The following is a 17,397-nucleotide window of genomic DNA, read 5'->3' on the forward strand; positions in this document are numbered from 1 at the left end:
ATCTGTTGCCTTCTGGGTAAACTGCTCAATGCTAAAACTTATTATCTGTAAAAGCACCTTTTGAATCACTTTTGTTTTGCCCTGTGGAATACCTTAATGTTTCCACTAGTAATAAAATTTCTGGCTTGCAATACTGCCCTGGTCTATCAGACCGCAAGAGAAGGGAAGGGAAACAATGAAAACAGGGAAACACAGAAGCGCTGTTATTATTAAACCTTTAAGTTACAGAGTTAATTCCAGCTAAACACTTTTATCTGCTGCACTGCTTATATGAAGTGGGTGTTTTTTTCCAGAAGGAAATCTAATTTTAGAAGCCCGGCATCAAACAACTCCGTGGCCATCCATATCTGCACTGACTCCAGTTCTGCTGCAAGTAATCTGTTAAGCAGCACATCCCCAGCTGGGGACTGTAATTAGGGTGCAAACTGCCATACAATCCCCTTGCCAGATTGATGAAGGAGACCTCTTACAAGGTGATCCAGAAGGCAGTGGTGAGATCATTAATCATCCATCCGTCGAGGAGAATACAAAAAGCTCTGCCACCAAGAGCATTACACTGCAAAAGTATCTTGACAGAACTAACTCCTGAGAAAAAAGTAGTGAACTTTTAATTAAAAGGTCAGGCATTAGTTACTGTATTATTTTTTGAGGTTTTAGATAAGTTCACTTCCAAAATCCTTTATTCATATGTCAGACGGAATTTGACACTCCTCTTTGCTACTCCCTTTACAAGCTTGATAATGATCAGCTCAGAGGGTTTTTAGCTCTGCAAGCAGCATCCCCAGATAGTAAACAAATATAACAGTAATCTACAGTGCAAGCTTAAATACCCTGCCAGGCTGCCAATATTTCAACCTGCAACCATTTGTTTTCAGGCATTTGAATCCACAGAAAATGCAAGTATTTTCAACAATGCATAACTGCAAACATTGTCAGCACAAAAATCCAGTCTACAGGGAGAACACCAGACCTTGAACACCTGCCTGATGTCTGCACTGTCCAGCCTAAGCATGTAACTCTTGGATCTGCCAAATATCAACTGAACTTTTTTTAATACACTTACTATAATTAAATACTTCAAGTATTTAAAGTTGAGTTTAAGCTTGTTTCCCTTCTTCATTGTTATTTGATCCAACAGCCAAGCTCACACCATCCTTAGAGAACTCAGAAAACTAGAGAGAAAAATGCAAAAATCAAGAACTCTAAAAGTATATTCAAAGTACTAATATACTAAAAGTGTATTTAAAGTACTCAAAGTATATTCAAAGAGCTGGAACTATTGGATACAACTTTTTAACCATCTTTTGTATGCAACCTTATGTTTTACTTACCACATTCCATGCCAGATCCTGAGCATCAGAAGTTTCTTATCTTCACACACATTTCACCTGAGCCCAGCCTCAGGAAAAAGGGAGGAGGTGAACTCCTTTCCCTCCCCTCCCTTGAACTACCTGGGATTTAACAGAATTGCCTAGGAGACTTCTGCTGTTTCAGAAGCAATCAAAATATATCCTATACAACCATCTACCAGACTAACAGAAAATGCATTTTCCTGTAGAGTGTGCAATAGGAAGGAAACTTAATCCAAACACATCATTGCATAGTCCAACAGGATTTGCTTACAAAATCTAAAATCTATCCCAGTGAAGGCAAGCTCCTAGAAGTTAAACAAAAAAATAGTCAGCAGGCAAATACTTTTTCTTATTTTAACTGAAAAAGCCAAATCTGAATGTTTTTCAACAGATCATCAAGAAGCATATATGAAATCAAGAGAAGAAAAAGAAATCTGCCACCCGTGGCTATGAAGTTAAACAAATGTAAATACTTTAAAAGCATTCTTGTTTGAAAATTAAGATAATTTTCCCTCAACTCTCTTCATTCCCTAGAGAAAACAGGGCTTTTCCTAAAGGATGTAGCAAGGGATGCAAAGAAAATGAGCAAGAAAAACCCAGCAACATTTTTAGCAAAGTGCTTTTACAACAAGGACTCCTTTGCAAATCTAACCATAGATAAAACAAAGCTTTTTATTTGTTTCTTCAGCACTGAGAAGTTCTGATTTCCAAACCCTTCCTTGCATGAAAAAGCAAGTAATCTTCTGAATATATGAGTGAGAGAAGGAAAGCAGAAACAGCCTCATTATCATTATACAGAATCTCACAGGCACCTGTAGAAACCCAGGCTCCTTAAAAATTATCACCATGTTAAAAATGCATAATCCATTTCAACAACAAGTTCTATCATATATCACTGATTCCCTCAATATTTACATTTTTCCCACATAGCCTGAACTATTGATAAGAGGTCAGCAACAGTAGGAGTATGCATAAGATAATTCATTTTTTCTGAGGCACCCCATATTTCTTAATTAGACTCAGTAACACTAAAACACCACCTAAGAGAATGGAACACAACTTGCAAAGACTGGGTCAAACCTGAGGATTACAAAGGTGCGAAATCAAGTGTGGCATCATGTGCTGAAAGGCTGTGATAACAATCTCAACCAAGAGTTTAAATCTTTAAAAAATAAGGAAATAAGTTCACTGCACTGATGGGCCAAGGCAATCCTGTGTGCACTGCAACATCTAATCCTGCTGGTCATATTTCTTGCACTTTGATGCTGCTCAATGGAATAAAAAGTATTAAACACAACACACAACTGAAGCAACACTGCAATACTTCAGAAGTTACACCCAAGTAAATGGTAGGTTCATCTTATTTTGGAGTAACAAACGAAAAAACCTCCCCCCATCCCCTTTTTGAGTCTTGCTGCATCATCCTTTACTGACATTAATATTGCTCTTCTCCTTAGGCAAGCCCTGAAAGACTCTGATCCTTTATATCCTTTAAAGGGAGCAATTAATGCTGCTATTCAGAGTTTCTGACCTTTAACTCTCACTCCCAGTAGAGTTATTCGGATTTTTCTTTTCAACTTTAGCAGAAAATAGTAACTATTTGTATCTTCCTAAAGGCAGACAGGCATTAATCCTAACCTCATTTGGGGCTCATTTTGGAAAAGTAATTTCCAAATTTTTCACTTCCAAATGTGCTCCTCTGCAGGATCAGATGCTTCCCAAACTGCCCTTCTATACTACTGCAGTTCAGGTTCTGCCTTCCAGAGGTACTTTGGCAAAACACTTTAAAAATGCTTCCACAGAAGTTCTGCCTCCCATGCTGCATCCCCCCTCATCATCCTCTGCAGGAGGATGTCTGCTGCTATGATTATTTTCAGTGAAGCCACAGTGCCAAGTTCCTTTTTCTTTATTCCTACTAACATCACTCCCCACTCAACATTCCTGCCTCACATTTTTTCCCCACAGCTTCTTACTCAGCTGCCCTGTTGCTTCTTTCAGAAATATTCATAAGGAGCATCCTAGAATCAAAATAATGTATCTACTACTCACTGTCTTCATCTAATCTGTATTTTCAGCAGTCAAACACAGAGGCTGATTTGATGCCCTGGAAAGTCAAGAACATCTCATGTCCAAAACTGCCCTATAAAGCATCTTGCATTTTGTTTTCAAAGAGTAATTAACATATGGTGGTCTTTTACAAGGTGGCAAATACCTCATACACATATTCCAAAAGATATATATATATATATATATCTTGTCCATCCCAATCCCTCTCTCAAATTAAATAAAAAAAAAAAAAAAAGGAAATCTGATAACTCTAGTCCATCAATACCTTTCTGCTTTAAACCTTCCCTGATAAGAAAGTCATTACAGCTCATCTGGAAGACTGACAAGCCGATATTTCTCTAGACCCAGAGAAAGGGTATTCCACAGCCAAGACTCTTCCAAATAGCCAGGGAAAAAAAGTTATACCTATTTAAACAGAGAGCAAGACAGGCTCAGCTAGAGCTGCACAGGGAAGGGGCAATCAGCTTGACAGTAAATGTAATTAGTGTTATAATTCCTGCCAAAATTAGACATGATAGAAGCAGATATAACAAATTAATTTGACATGATATAATACCATTGATGTTCCTAAATATATAGAGGCTTTTTGAAGGATGGGAATAGGGTTTTACAGATTTTAAGGAAAAAAACATATACTGACAAGCCTCCATCATGTCTGTTGCTCATTAAGCCTCATGTCTCCATCCTGTTGCTCATTAAACCTCTCCTTTCTGCTTCCTATTTCCTTCACAGTCAAAATGGCACAAAACATCCTTTTTTTGCTGCAGATAACTAAAATCGAAGTTGCATCATGTCTCCTTTTCATGTCTTTTCTTCCCTCCCTGTCAATCAGAGGCCTCAAGCCCCTTGCTTTCTGAACACATTTACAGCCTAAATCCATTCCTGAACACCTGCTCACTCACCTGCCTCTCTTGTTCCCACTGGCACACCCCAAAACTCCTTCCCATCACATCACAGCTCCACTCCAAGCTGCCATCTTCTCTTGGTTGCCACTCACACATCCCTTTTCCCTGGCCCCAGTACCAAATTTCAATAGAATCACAGAAACATGGAATGGTTTGGGTTGGAAGGGATATTAAGATCATCCCACTCCAACTCCCTGACACAGGCAGGGAACCCTTCCTCTTGATCAGGTTGCTCAGAGCCCCATCCAACCTGGGCATAAAACCTAATTTACACAGGTACTGAAGAAGAATCATTCCCAGCTCTGCCCCAAAGAAGCAACAGGAAGACAGAAATCCTCAGTGTTCAGAGAGCTGGACATGATTTGGCTCCTCTGTTAATGAAAAAAAAATTAGAAAAAGGGAAAAAAGAAGTGCAACACACCCCACACCTCCCTTCCCAAAAGAAAAAAACTGAACTAGAACCGAATGCTTATTTTGTTTTCGCCTCTGCTAGAAATCAACACTAAAGCTTTCGTTTAGTCAGCCAAGTTTTATTACAGAAAAATTATGGCTTTGTTTCAGGGAAAATTAACCTTTTGCTTATTTTGTTTCAATTTCCATTTTGCATCAAAGTTTTACTTAAAAATACATTGCAATGTCTAGACAAATTTTCCAAGTTCCCAAATCATCTGACTGCTGAGCCAGTGACCTCTCATGAGCCATGGGACAAACCCTGTGTCCTCCCCAGCTGGAAGCTCTGGGCTGCTTCATTTCCTGCACACCTGAATTTGCCACCAAAGTACTTGAGATGGAAAAAAATCTAGGCCAGGCAGGGGCATTTATGACTTTTTTTATGACGGAAAGTTTAAAAATTACTTTACTCCAAGAAATAAGTCTTTAGCTGGACTTGTCTTTCCTATTGCAGCAAACACTGAGCATATTGCTGTTCATCTCCTGACAAATTACTCTCTGGGAGAATACAAATCATGTGTGCTGAGCTTCAGGAAGGCTCTGGGAGAGAGCTCTGTTCCAAGCCCCTAGAGACAAAAAGCCAGGCACAGAACAGACTCCATCCCTGTGGAGAGTCTCCCTCACCCATAAATGCCAGTTTTAATCCCATTCATCAACAGTGGGATTGTGCCACATCCTCAGGCTGCTCCTCCACCCATTACAGCTGATGTAATCTCTGGTTTATTAACAGTCATTTAATTCAATATATATTCCTACACAGGACAGGCGATCTTTTTGACTATTTCAAAATATTTCACATAGATAATTTTTTAATAGGAAAACAAAACATACACAGATTAAAAAAAAAAAAAAAAAAAAAAAGCACAAGAAGAAATCCCATTGCATGTTTCTGTTAGGACGGCTTTGTAAAATAAAGTTTGCCATGACTGTGAAGCCTCCCACCACCTAAGTTTTCTTTCCTGAATAAATACCACTCACTAAAAATTGATGCTCCATAAACTGCACCATTGCTGGAGAAAATGGCAATCACAGAGATTGCTGCTTCCTCCTTTACCAAAGGTGTATATCCTATTTACTACAGATACCTGAAATCAATTACAGAACCATAAATATTTGCAGCCTAGAGCTCTCAGAAGTGTTTTAAAAGGCATATGTTAATGCCCAGGAGTCATTTCCCCCACACTGCAGTGCCCTCAGGCTCTCTGCTCTGTTCTCTGCTATCTGCTGACATCAATTTTGCAATGAAAACCCAGCAATTCAGTTAAAATAGATGTTTTTATCTTTGCTTAAGTATCTATCTAAAGACTCAGTATCAGTGTCCTGTCATACATGGACAAAAAAATTACACTTATACATATATATATATATATATATATATATACACACACACTTAATATATCCCACAAGGTGCTGTGGCAACTCATCCTCTCCTGTTCAACAAATCCCTGTTGAACACACAGCAGACAGAATTCCCCACTGCTGTCAGCATGTGCTGAAACAATGCCAACGTGAATTACAGGTTATTGGGAGAGATGGATCAGAAACAGCCACAATTATATCTAACGAGTGAAAAGATTGTTTCATTTATCTTTCTTTTGGAAGGCTATGCCAGTCTGATAGAGCCAAATGGCACATTGTGTCTTTCTGTCCATTCCTGGCAGCCTCAAGACACATAAGGAATCCCCCTTGCTCCTAACAAGGCTGGGATCAAAAGTTTGCCACATTGAGTTATCCTACATTCAACCTTTCAAAAATATCCACTATTCCCTAGGAGAATATCCCGTTCCTGCACAAACATTTTCTGTTTAAGCAACTGAGTCAGGAAAGTGACTATTTCTCCATTTTCTCGTAGTTTTTAAGTACCTTTAAATCTTCATTCCATCTGTAAAACCCTTTTCCCTCTCTCCTGCTTCTATCTTTTCAGGTTACAGATACCTCATTGCACTGTGAATGGGTTTGCACATTCTGCCTTTATCAACCAAGGGAGCCACCACAGGGGTCAGCCAGCAGCTCATCTTGTGTGGGATTCCCTCCTCACCTGCCTGGGACACGCATGGACACCACACATCACACACACATTCAGGCCCTGCATCACCAACACAGCTTTTTGTTCGCTTTTTGGTGGCCCTTGAGCCTCTTTTCTTACCCATTCCATGCACTTTCTCAAAACAGCTGCCTGTTCTGTCAGTACAGGTGGTGTAGGGAAAAAAAAACAATCCCCTCTTAAAGAAGTTACCTTACTTTCAGACACAAATATGAGAATTAGTTAGATGGGACTGAAAAGAAAAACTAAGATGCTTTTCTATAAAAAAAATTTGCAGAAGATTTTGTTTCAATCAGAACAAAAGCTTAACAAACAAAAATCACAATGGAAAAGAAGCACAACTAAAAGCATTTCCAACCAAAAATGATGCAGCATGTCTTTAATACTCAAGTGTTTTAACTAAATACAGCAGAAGTACAAAAGAATGTCTGAAGATGACTCAATAAGGAAGCATTCAAAGCAGAAAGAGCATTACCAGCATGTTCTTGATAAGCTTGCCAGTCCAAAGCACAGTGTTTTTCTGCTCTCTTGTTCCAAACCAGACTGCAGACAGTGGGCACTTGTGCTTAGACACAGGAGTGAGGTGGGACAGGTCAGCAGTGACTCAGAGGCTGGGTCTCTGCAGCCTCACAGAGCAAGCACAGAAACCTGCCTTCCCTGCAGAGCTCCTGGCTCCAAATGACCCACGCGGCTCTCATCCTCTGCCACAAACTCCTGGGTTTTCCTTTTTTCTTCAAATAAACAGTGTACTTCTTTTGCCTGTGGTGCTTTATCTGTTTTTTCTCCTCCCACAGCACCCACTTCACCACCCCAGAGGCAGCTTGGGATGAGATGGGATGCCCAGCTTCCAGAAGGAGCCCAGCAGAGTTCAGCACCCCTCAGCTCCATCCTGGGGTCCCCTGGCAATCAAATCCCCATTTCACACCCCACCTTCACACTTACTTTCCATTACATGATACTGGGGCAAATAACTGGAAAAGCTGGAATGCAATCTCAGTAAAAAAAAAATTAAAAAAAAAAAAATCAATATTCTCAAAGTTCAGGTAAAGAACTGAAGCGATGATGTGTGGGCAAAAACTCAACAGTGTGGGAGGACTTAGAACACACAGAGAAACACACCATAACTGCACAGAGCTTGGCCATGAAGTCTGATGCCATTGTATCATAAAACTCACTTATAACAAGGCATGACAGCCCATCCACAGCTTCTCAGCTTCTCTGGTTTAGAGGGAAAACACACAAGCTCTCACCCCTCGGCAGCCCCAGCAGGACTCCCCATCCTCAGCAGCACCAGAGCCTGTGAACTGCTGCCAGAACCACACAAATTTTCGTTTTCTATTACCTTAACAAGCCACAGAGCAGCTCTGTCTTGTGGAAACAATGCTTTCGTCTCACCGTACTGGAACAAGCCCCCCAAAATTCAATAAAGTTCCTGAGAACTGACAAGCCAGACACAGTTTTTGAACGCACTTTGAGGCAGGCAGTCCATCGGGTCAGCTTCCCTCACCTACAAAATGCCTGGAGAAGTTCCCCAAAGCTGCTCTGTGTCAGGTGGCTCGAGCAGAGAGGTCTCTGCTTTCCCCCATCCACAGCAGTGAGCACAACCCTTTAAAGCCCAGCATAAACCTCTAATGGGGAATAAAAAACTTACCTCCCTGAACAACAGCCTGGGGGCATTTCCATCACCTCTTTAATCTGAAACAGCATCCCTGTTGCTCAGCTTTCATAACCCACTCCAGTTAAGGCACAGGGATGCCAGCAGCAGTGCAGGGCAGGGAAGCACAGCAGACACAGGTACTTGTGGTGTCAGTGAAGCACTGTCAACTCGGGGTAATTTATTTTTTGGTATTTTCTTATCCCACTCTTTGCTTACAGCCTGCAAAGCCAGACAAGCTTAGTTGCCTTGGACACCTGGATGAAACCATTCACATCACAGCACATCTTCCACCACAACCCCGCTGCTCACCTACCAACAGGCAGGCAAAAGCTTCCCAAGTACAATCACCACCTGGGTTTTCCACTGCCCAGAACCACTCTTACATGGCTACCTTTGTGTTATTGTTCAGCACTGAGCTTGGCACAGGCTACCTGCAGCATCTGGGACATTTCTCCTGCCCCAGCCCAGGCTCCTGATGTTCTCTCCTCTGCTCCCAGTCACTGGGGTAGTTGCTGATGTGCCCAAACACTAAAGGAGAAAGCGCCTAAACACCCACAAGAGCTCAGCTCATCTGAGGGCGTGCAAGACACATGGTTAGGTAAAAACAAAAAAATTCTATTAAGGAGCAAGGAGAGCCCGGGAATCCCCATTTCTCTCACAAAGCCCAGAAGTTGTGTGCCACTGAAGGCAGAGCCCGGGCGCCTCTGCCAGCGCAGCACGTCAGCAAACACGCGGCGCGATCTTATCGGCGAGGCTTTCTAGTGAGCGGGCATCCCTAGAAAGCAGCCACCACAAACACCGTTTTCCTGAATATCATTACTGATCCAGAAGTAATGAAATAGCAGATAATATGGCCCCAGGGTACAAATCAACCACCTACCCTAATGCATACAGATGGAGCTTAACAGCTCTTTTGGTCTTCCATTACCACAGTGAAATGGGATCTTTGAAACACCATCGAGGCAAAGCAGAAGAGGAAGTTTACTAATGAATGATGTTTACTTCTGATTCTTCACAAAATGCTTTTCAACGCTGTGATCTAAAAAAAAGAATCCTCTGTTTTCATGTAGGAAGACGACTAGACGCAGCTTCCCCTCAGAGAACCAAGACAAAAAAGCAGAGTGTACAATCTCCTGCTCTTTCCTTGTGCCGCAGAAAAGACTGCTGAGAACAGTGTCTCAATAATTTTTGTAATAATTAACAATGGAAACTTTATGCAGTCCCACCAAAGCAAGCAGCAAAACCGTCACAACTCACAGCGGGGTCATGCTCTCCTTGCTGATGTTCGCAGCAGTAAAAGCAGCAACTTGCACAATGCTCTAAAACCAGCTCGGCACTATGTAAGGTACAGGCAGGCACAGCATCCCCCTGCTTGCATCCTCGGAAATTCAGCACTTAACACCTCGAGCCTGCCCCCGCGAAGACACAAAGTTGTGCATTCTGAGCTGGTCTCAGCCCCCTGGAGCAGCCGAGAACGAGCGGAGCCCGCACACCTCGCACATCCCGACCCAGCCCTATCTGCCTTCCTTGGGAAGCATCCCCGGACTCCAGCACCTCACTTTAACGCCATCGCTCTCACCTCTGGCATGCCATTACCTAAACTCCACTGGAATCTTTTCACAGCTCACTACTTCTTTCAGTTTCCTTAAAGTTTGAAGATTTCACCAAGCAAGTTCAACAGCCATGCAAGGCACCTGAGTGACACAAGGCACAAACAGCAGCTCTCTGCCATCACATCTTCTCACAGGTACTTACAGTGGTCCCCAATTCTAACAGGTAGATTATGCCACTCACCTGCACACACAACAGACATTCCCTGTACAACTTGTTCCAAAAATTACATCCTCAGGCAATCAATTCTTTAAGTTGACTCTCTGTTTTCATTAGAGGAATTCACCAATATATTTCAATTATACAAAAAAACTGGAGGCAGTGGTCAGCAAGTACTTTTTTATGACCCTCATCTATTCTTTTAAAAGCCTTCTACAGAAACGCTCAGGCAGGCACAGGAGTGGGAGGGAGAGGAGGAGGAGGAAAGGAACAGCATTACAGACTCCTCATCATATCTTCACATAAATAAAGTCCCAACTCTATACGGTTTGACCTTGAATAAATAATAATACGCAAAATAAATACAAGGACGAGCACAAATTAAGAACGAACGTTCAAAGTAATGAATGGTTAATGAAGGAGCGTATAAGCGTGCCTCGTTTAAAAACACTGATTGAAGAACCGACGGAGGGAAAAAGACAGCCCAAACACATTGCGATGCTGCGACCAGGGGTGTGTGGGCAGGTGAAAAAGTCGGGGTTTGGAAGACAACCTGCGCCACAGAGAGCCCGGAGCCAGCCGCGATCGCGCTGCCCGCGGCAGCCGCGCTACTTTCCGCGCTGCTCGGCGCAGCGGAGTTGCGGCGGTGCCCGCACCGAGCCCCGCGGTGCCCGTGCCCATCCCAACTTCCCCGGTCTCACGGGGTGCCGGCTCCGCGCCCTGCCCGCTGCTCCCACAGCCGGGGCGCTCGGAGCAGCCGGACCAGCGCGGGGGACGCCACCAGCAGCGAGACGGGAATCCCGGCCGGAGCGCTCCCAAACCCGCGGCAACTTCTCCCGCGCGGCGCGGCGCGACCCGGCGGGTCCGTCCGTCCATCCACGCACCCGCATCCCCGCCCGCGGAGCCGAGCCCCCGGACCCACCCTCTCCCCCGGCAGCGGGGCGGCCGCACCTCCTGGCATCCCGGTGCGCGGCATGGAGCCCGGCGCGGCGCGCTGCGGCGGGAGGTCTGCGGAGCCGGCGCCGCGGGCGAGCGGGGCGGGACGGGCGCGCAGTCCCCGCTCGGCCCCGCGGCGCGGAGGGGCCGCGGGCGGAGCGAAGATGGAGGAGGCGCGGCCCGGCCCCCGCCCGGCCCCGCGCGGGAGCGGCGCGCGCGGCGCCCTCTGCCGGGCGGCGCCGGAACAGGGCCCAGCGCTGAGGGCTGAGGGGGGCCGGGAAGTTGCTCCAGAGACCGGGGGTTCCACGGGTGTTGTTAAACACGCCCCAGCGCTACAAAACTAGTCAAAGCTCAGTTTTAGTTGTTTTTACCCCGCACCGAATTCCCAACAGCGCGTTGTCACCAACCTCCTCACGTTGCTTGCCGTGCAGTGCTGAGGGTGCTCGCAGTGCTTCCGTAACCGCTCCAGGTAATCACAGAATTGCTGAAGGGACTGGGCTGGAAAAGCCCTCTGAGGTCATAGAGTCCAACCTGTGATCGATCACCACCTTGTTAAGCAGACCATGGCACTGAGTGCCACATCCAGGCTTTCCTCAAACACCTGCAGGGATGGCGACACCACCGCCTCTCCGGACAGCCCCTTCCAATGTCTAACCCCCCTTCCTGTGAAGAAATTCCTCCAAATATCCAACCTAAATGTCCTCTGGCACAGCTTAAAACCATGTTCTCTCATCTTACCACTTGTTACCCACGAGCAGAGCCCAACCCACACTGGCTGCACCAGGTGGGAGTTGTGGAGACTGAGAAGGTCCCCCCGGAGCCTCCTTTTCTGCAGGCTGAGCTCCCTCAGCTGCTCCCCATCAAACCTGTGCTGCAGAGCCTCTCCCAACTCCTTTCCCTTCCTTGGACATGCACCAGCGCATCAATGTCCATCCTGAAATGAAGGGCCAACAACTGAACAAAAAATCACCATCTTTGCCCAAGGAACACTGGTCCCATTTAGTTTCAAATTCATCTAAGTCATATTTTTGAGGGAAGTAATTAGTGCAAGAGATCACCAAACTGGCGGAAGTCCTCGATTAAGGAGAGAACATTTATTGATTGCAGGGAGGATACTGAATCCATCACTTTTTAAATACATGAAGTGAATGATCTCAGTTTACTTTATCTGCACTATTTAAAAATTCAAATAGGCATTATTCTGCAGAACCTCTTTTTTTTTTTTTTTTTTTTTGACAGCCATTAAGTTTAGGAGTTATTCAGGAAAAATTAATGCCTATATCTAAGTCAGACAGTAAGAGGTGACTGTGTATGCACAAGGAAATTACTACAGTATCTATTCCTGCTTTTCACACAGTTCTTATTTCTGTTCAAGAACAGAACATCCCCTGTGTGTTAAAGAGCCCAAGGGATAGCCTACTCAGTCAAGTTTCTCTTGGACATTTTCCATTTAACAAGAACAACATATATAGTATTTTAATGGACATGGTTGCATCATCTATGATCCTCAGTTTATTTTCTATTTACTGAAATATCAAATCTTCATGCAAGGATTGTTCACATCATTTGCAAACTCAAAATGAAACCAGAACTTCATTGTAGTAGATGCTGTTTAAAAAAAACAGTGTTTCTACTTTCAGAGAGTTCTACCTTACAAAGATGGGAGACAGAGGAGTAGAAATTAAGGCAGAGAGATGGAAGATACAACATATAGGATATGAAATCCTGATCAGAGATTGAAACACAAACTTCCTGGCTCCAGGTTCAGCCTGTCCCATTGCTCTCATGAATTATAAAATCCTGTACGTTTGCTGGGGAAGGAGAGTTCACCCGAGATTGAACACAGCTGGTCAGGAGTGTTCCAAACGAAGTTCTGTGAAAAAAATTTGTATTTGTCAAAGTGGAAACACTTGGCCAAAGAGGATTGTTTTTAAGAAGATTTTTTTTTCTTGACTCTTTCCCAGGTCAGAGAGCCCTACCTCCAAGAGAGAGTGGCAGAGGGCACCCACCAGGGCTGCAGCAGCCCCAGCTTCACTGCTCTCTTTTTTCCACTGAAAAAAATTTAAAGGTCTCATTTTTGCCTGATACAGAATGGGAGGCACCTCTTGAAATGTCAGGAGTTTTTTGCAAGTGACACTTCCTTTTTCCTGACTGGCTCTGGACTACAGGCAGTTGCACTCTCTTTGCCTCCTCACAGCCCTTGTGGTGTAGTCTGCTAAAAATAGCCCCATTCTGCCCCTTTTGCTTGATCTGGGGTTGAAGCCTACATGGAACTGCAGTGTTGCAATTCTTAGCTTAATTTGCCAATGCAGAGCTTGCATTAATGCAGCTAATCCAGCATCTGGATATGGGAGCCTGAGCTCCTCCCTGCAGCCCCAAGAGCAGTACTAATGAAAAGAAGAGGCAGCGCAAGAGGGCAAGGGAGTCCTCACAGCTCTCCAGCCAGCTGAGTGCCAGCTCCCTTCATCACACACATTTGGCCTTTGATTCTCTTCCTCAGGACTTTCTCTTACCTCAAAATGTTCACGGATGACTGCATATACCTAAAAGATGTGTAGGAGATGAATACAGAGTGAATATGCAGGAAATGCATGAAGTAAAACCTGTTTTTTGTTCAATTTGAATAGAAAGGCTGAAGGATGAGACCAAGAAGCAGCAACAGGAAAATAAAAGCACAAAAATAGAGAGGAAGGAGCTTGGAACTTGGAGTAACCTGTTAGGTTGGGTTTTAGCCCAGATCACTCATTGTTTCTTCGTGTTTCTGCTACCTGTGATCCTCTTGTTCTGTGGGTTTCTCCTGCTTGGTGGGGCTCAAAGAAAGAAAAGAGGAACCCCAGTGCTGCGAGGCCTGGAAGGTTTAAGCCAGCTCCTGCTTATGGATGACTGGCCCAGGCTAAGAAGGGAATAACAAAGCTGCTTGAATGACAGCTTGGATCAAGTTCATAATGACCTGGTTTGTACAGGCCAGGTGTTATGTAGATTGGAGCTTGTTATTGTGAAAAATTTTGGCAAGGCTTGCGATGCAACAGCCAGTTCCAGCAGAGCTGGGCAGAAAGCCACAGACTACAGGCAGGTCCATCCTCAGCAAGATGGGCAAAGCAGCCACCTCCTCCTGTCCTCGGTACCATGGGGACCTGAACCAACCTGCCTGCACAGCATCTGGAATACAGCTTAGGCAGGAACAGAGAGCAGTTTCAAAACATGGCATTCCAGGCTTAAAAACAAAGAGGTAATCTTGCATAAAAACACGGCGCCAAGTTTTTGTCTGTTTCTCAGGGAGCAGAGATTCAGAGCAAAACGGTACAAGCCACCCACTGCAGTGTTAATGGGCAGTGAGCAAACTGTCACAGAGTGTCCCTATCAATATATTCTGCATTTGTTAGGAAGTCTTTCTTAATACTTTCATAATTCACTTTTTATGTTATCTAAAAGTAGTTGTTACTAGAGTAATGTGGATGAAGGGCTGTCGAAATTAGGGTGCACCTATGATTTGTTCTCTCAGTCTTTATCATTAATATGCACACTATGATTTGTTACTGAAGCTAGTTGGACTTCAATTTTATTCTTTCTGCAGTGGCCATTTTTTTCAAAAGAGGAAGATTAAAAAAAAACTTAGGGAAAGTGTCTTGGGTGCAATTTTTGCAATAATAATTAACGTGGAACTCAGGAAATAGGGACTCTTTTCATCAATATTCAGCATTTATTCATGTGCCCCAAGTTAATAGAAGGGACTGTACAAATCAGAGCAAAGCCAGCTGGATGAATAGATCAGGTTTCTATTTTTCTGATAGTGAAGACTTTGTAAATGTGGTCACAGTGATGTTTTTACACTGTACCACAAAAGCCAGTACAACTCAGGAGAAGAAATCTGAACTACGTGAGCTTTACCAGGATGTTCCTAACTTAACCAAATAAATGACAGCTTCTTCCAGATGGAATGTTGTATCACTTTTCATACTGCACCATGGAAAAGCAGCAGAAAGCCAAGCAGACAATGAAAGGCTGACACAATGGATTTGCAGCCCAAAGGCACAGCTTTAGGTAAGTGATACAGGCCAGGGACAAAGTAGGAGTGGTTAGTTGGGCATTAATGCTCCATAGAAAGGAGGGTTATGAGTTTTGTACATCTCTCACTGTTCCAGAACTTACACTGAGGCTTAGAAATTCTTTTTAATAGTCTACTACAAGCTGGGATCACGAGAAACTGAAAAAAGAAATTATCCTCTCATCCTTAGGGGCAGTGCCTCAGAAATCGATGCTAATGAACAGACTGCAGCACAGGGAAGCTTGCATTTCCCCTGCTGCACCAATTTTGTGCATTCACAAGGGACACTGCAAGTGCCATCATGTGTAATTAGAATCAGGGAAGGGGAAAAAAAAGATATCATTCATTCACACTTCTCATGGTGTCATTTCTTTGTGGCAGATTTAACAGAGATTAAACAGGTATTCAGTTTAATACTAGTCCTATTAAGGACAAAGCATAATTTATTTTTAATTATGGAGTACCAGCAGAATTGATGGCAGCCCTGTTGTGATCATATCCTTAGATGATGACTTCTTTAGCAACAGAAGAAATGCATTCAGGCAGGATATCTACCTTTACCAACACTGCAGTTAGAGCACACCTCTGTGAATAGATCTAGCCAGTGTTAATGTTGGACCCCAACCCACCACCCATTAGTGAGTACAGTACCCAAATCCCAGTGTGCATCCCTGCCTGAACCTGAAATAACTTCTGAGCCAGGCTTTGAAATCAATCCTCCCTGTGGCACAGACCTGCAGGAGCTGATCAGCACAACAGCCCCCTCTTCCCCACAACCCATCTGTCCCTTCCTATTCTTCTCCACCCAACTGCCCCTCAAATGGTGGCAAATGTTTCTCAAGGGACACAAAGCTCCTTTTTACTTGACCTTACTGCACACCATAGTTCAAGGCACAGGTAGTAGAGGGTGTAAATTGGAATTATTTGTCCTGTTCAAATATCAAGATCCTGTTGAGTGTTATTTTTGAGAATGCAGGATCAGACCTTTTGGTGCCAGTGATGGGTTGAAGATGGAGGAACACTACAAATTAAAGCACAGAGCAGAACTCCGACAAAAGACCAATTATCTTGCTGGCTAGAGCCCCCAGAGCTTCAAACTGTGATGCCCTTGTTAATGTCTGAAGAAACACGACAGTTGCATTTGTGAGTAAGAGAAAGTCCTTTTTAAGTACTGTGGTGTGCAGGTTAAAGAAAAACATGAGTAGGGTGCAGCATGAAGCAATGCATCTGCCACCTATTCACCAGCCATGGCAGGGCAAGAAAAGCTGTGATGGAGGCTCTTCACAAGCTATTAACCTTTCCTGATTGGAGTCTTGCTTTACAGAAAGAGCAGCAAGCACCTACTCAAAGAAGGGTCTCCCTGCAAATAGTAACTGGCAATAATTTAGCAGCTGGGAACCTGTCAAGTGTTAAGGGGTTTTTTGTCCCAATGCACTGCTTGTTTAGTAGAAAAAGTGATAACAAGAGATAAAGAAGGCTCATGCTAGTGACTAGTAATTAGATTTGAAATCTATTGATGACTATGGAGCAGAACACTAAAATTAAAGATATTTTCTAATCATTATGGTTTTGCTTTGGGGTTTTTTTTTTCCCTCTCTATTAGTGCTTCTGTTCCACTGCTTTAATTAAGTGTTGAGTACAAGGTAGGGGATTTGCTCTACACAATCAATAATGGCATTCTGATGCTGATTTTAAATTGACTTGCTATTTTTAACATGCTGCTTAGTTATTGCCTATCATCCTTAGTCACACCTTGGACTCTGCAGATACATGCCAGTACAGGAGGTTCCCAAGAAGGACTTTGTCTCAAGGAGGTTGGATCCTGTTGCATTCTTCTGGGGACCCACTGAAGAGAGGAATGGTCCCTCCCAACATGCCAGTGATGGTGAGCACTTGCCTGTCTGCAGAAATTCTGGTTTGGCTCAGCCACTCTCATAATGAGCAGCTTTCACTTCCTATCATACTTCACTGGATTTGGCTGCTTTTATCTCATGAATGTTTTACAAAGCCAGTACACATAAGTACTTCTAACACTACAAAAATATCTGCCTTGATAATGCTACAGATTCATGGTACTGGAATGGCCTGGGGTGAAAAGCAGCTTACAGATCATCTCGTCCAAGCCCCTGCCATGGACAGCAACACCTTCCACCAAACCAGGTTGCTCAGAT

The 17,397-nt window shown here is 43.8% G+C and overlaps 1 protein-coding gene across 4 annotated transcripts in view; it reads right to left on the reverse strand.

Annotated features, from left to right (window-relative positions):
• Positions 1-11,284, reverse strand: part of THSD7B (thrombospondin type 1 domain containing 7B) — a 299,473-nt gene extending 288,189 nt beyond the window's left edge. The window contains exon 1 of one of the 4 annotated variants that reach the window (XM_063161589.1): positions 11,197-11,284. The gene's annotated coding sequence lies outside the window, so the exon portion shown is untranslated. Of the gene's footprint in view, positions 1-9,355; positions 9,481-11,167 lie in introns of those variants that run through there. The other 3 variants (XM_063161588.1, XM_063161586.1, XM_063161590.1) reach the window with 3 other exon arrangements.
• Between the last annotated feature and the right edge of the window lie 6,113 nt (positions 11,285-17,397).

This window comes from Melospiza melodia, chromosome 8, assembly GCF_035770615.1.
Source record: "Melospiza melodia melodia isolate bMelMel2 chromosome 8, bMelMel2.pri, whole genome shotgun sequence".
Taxonomy (NCBI): domain Eukaryota; kingdom Metazoa; phylum Chordata; class Aves; order Passeriformes; family Passerellidae; genus Melospiza; species Melospiza melodia.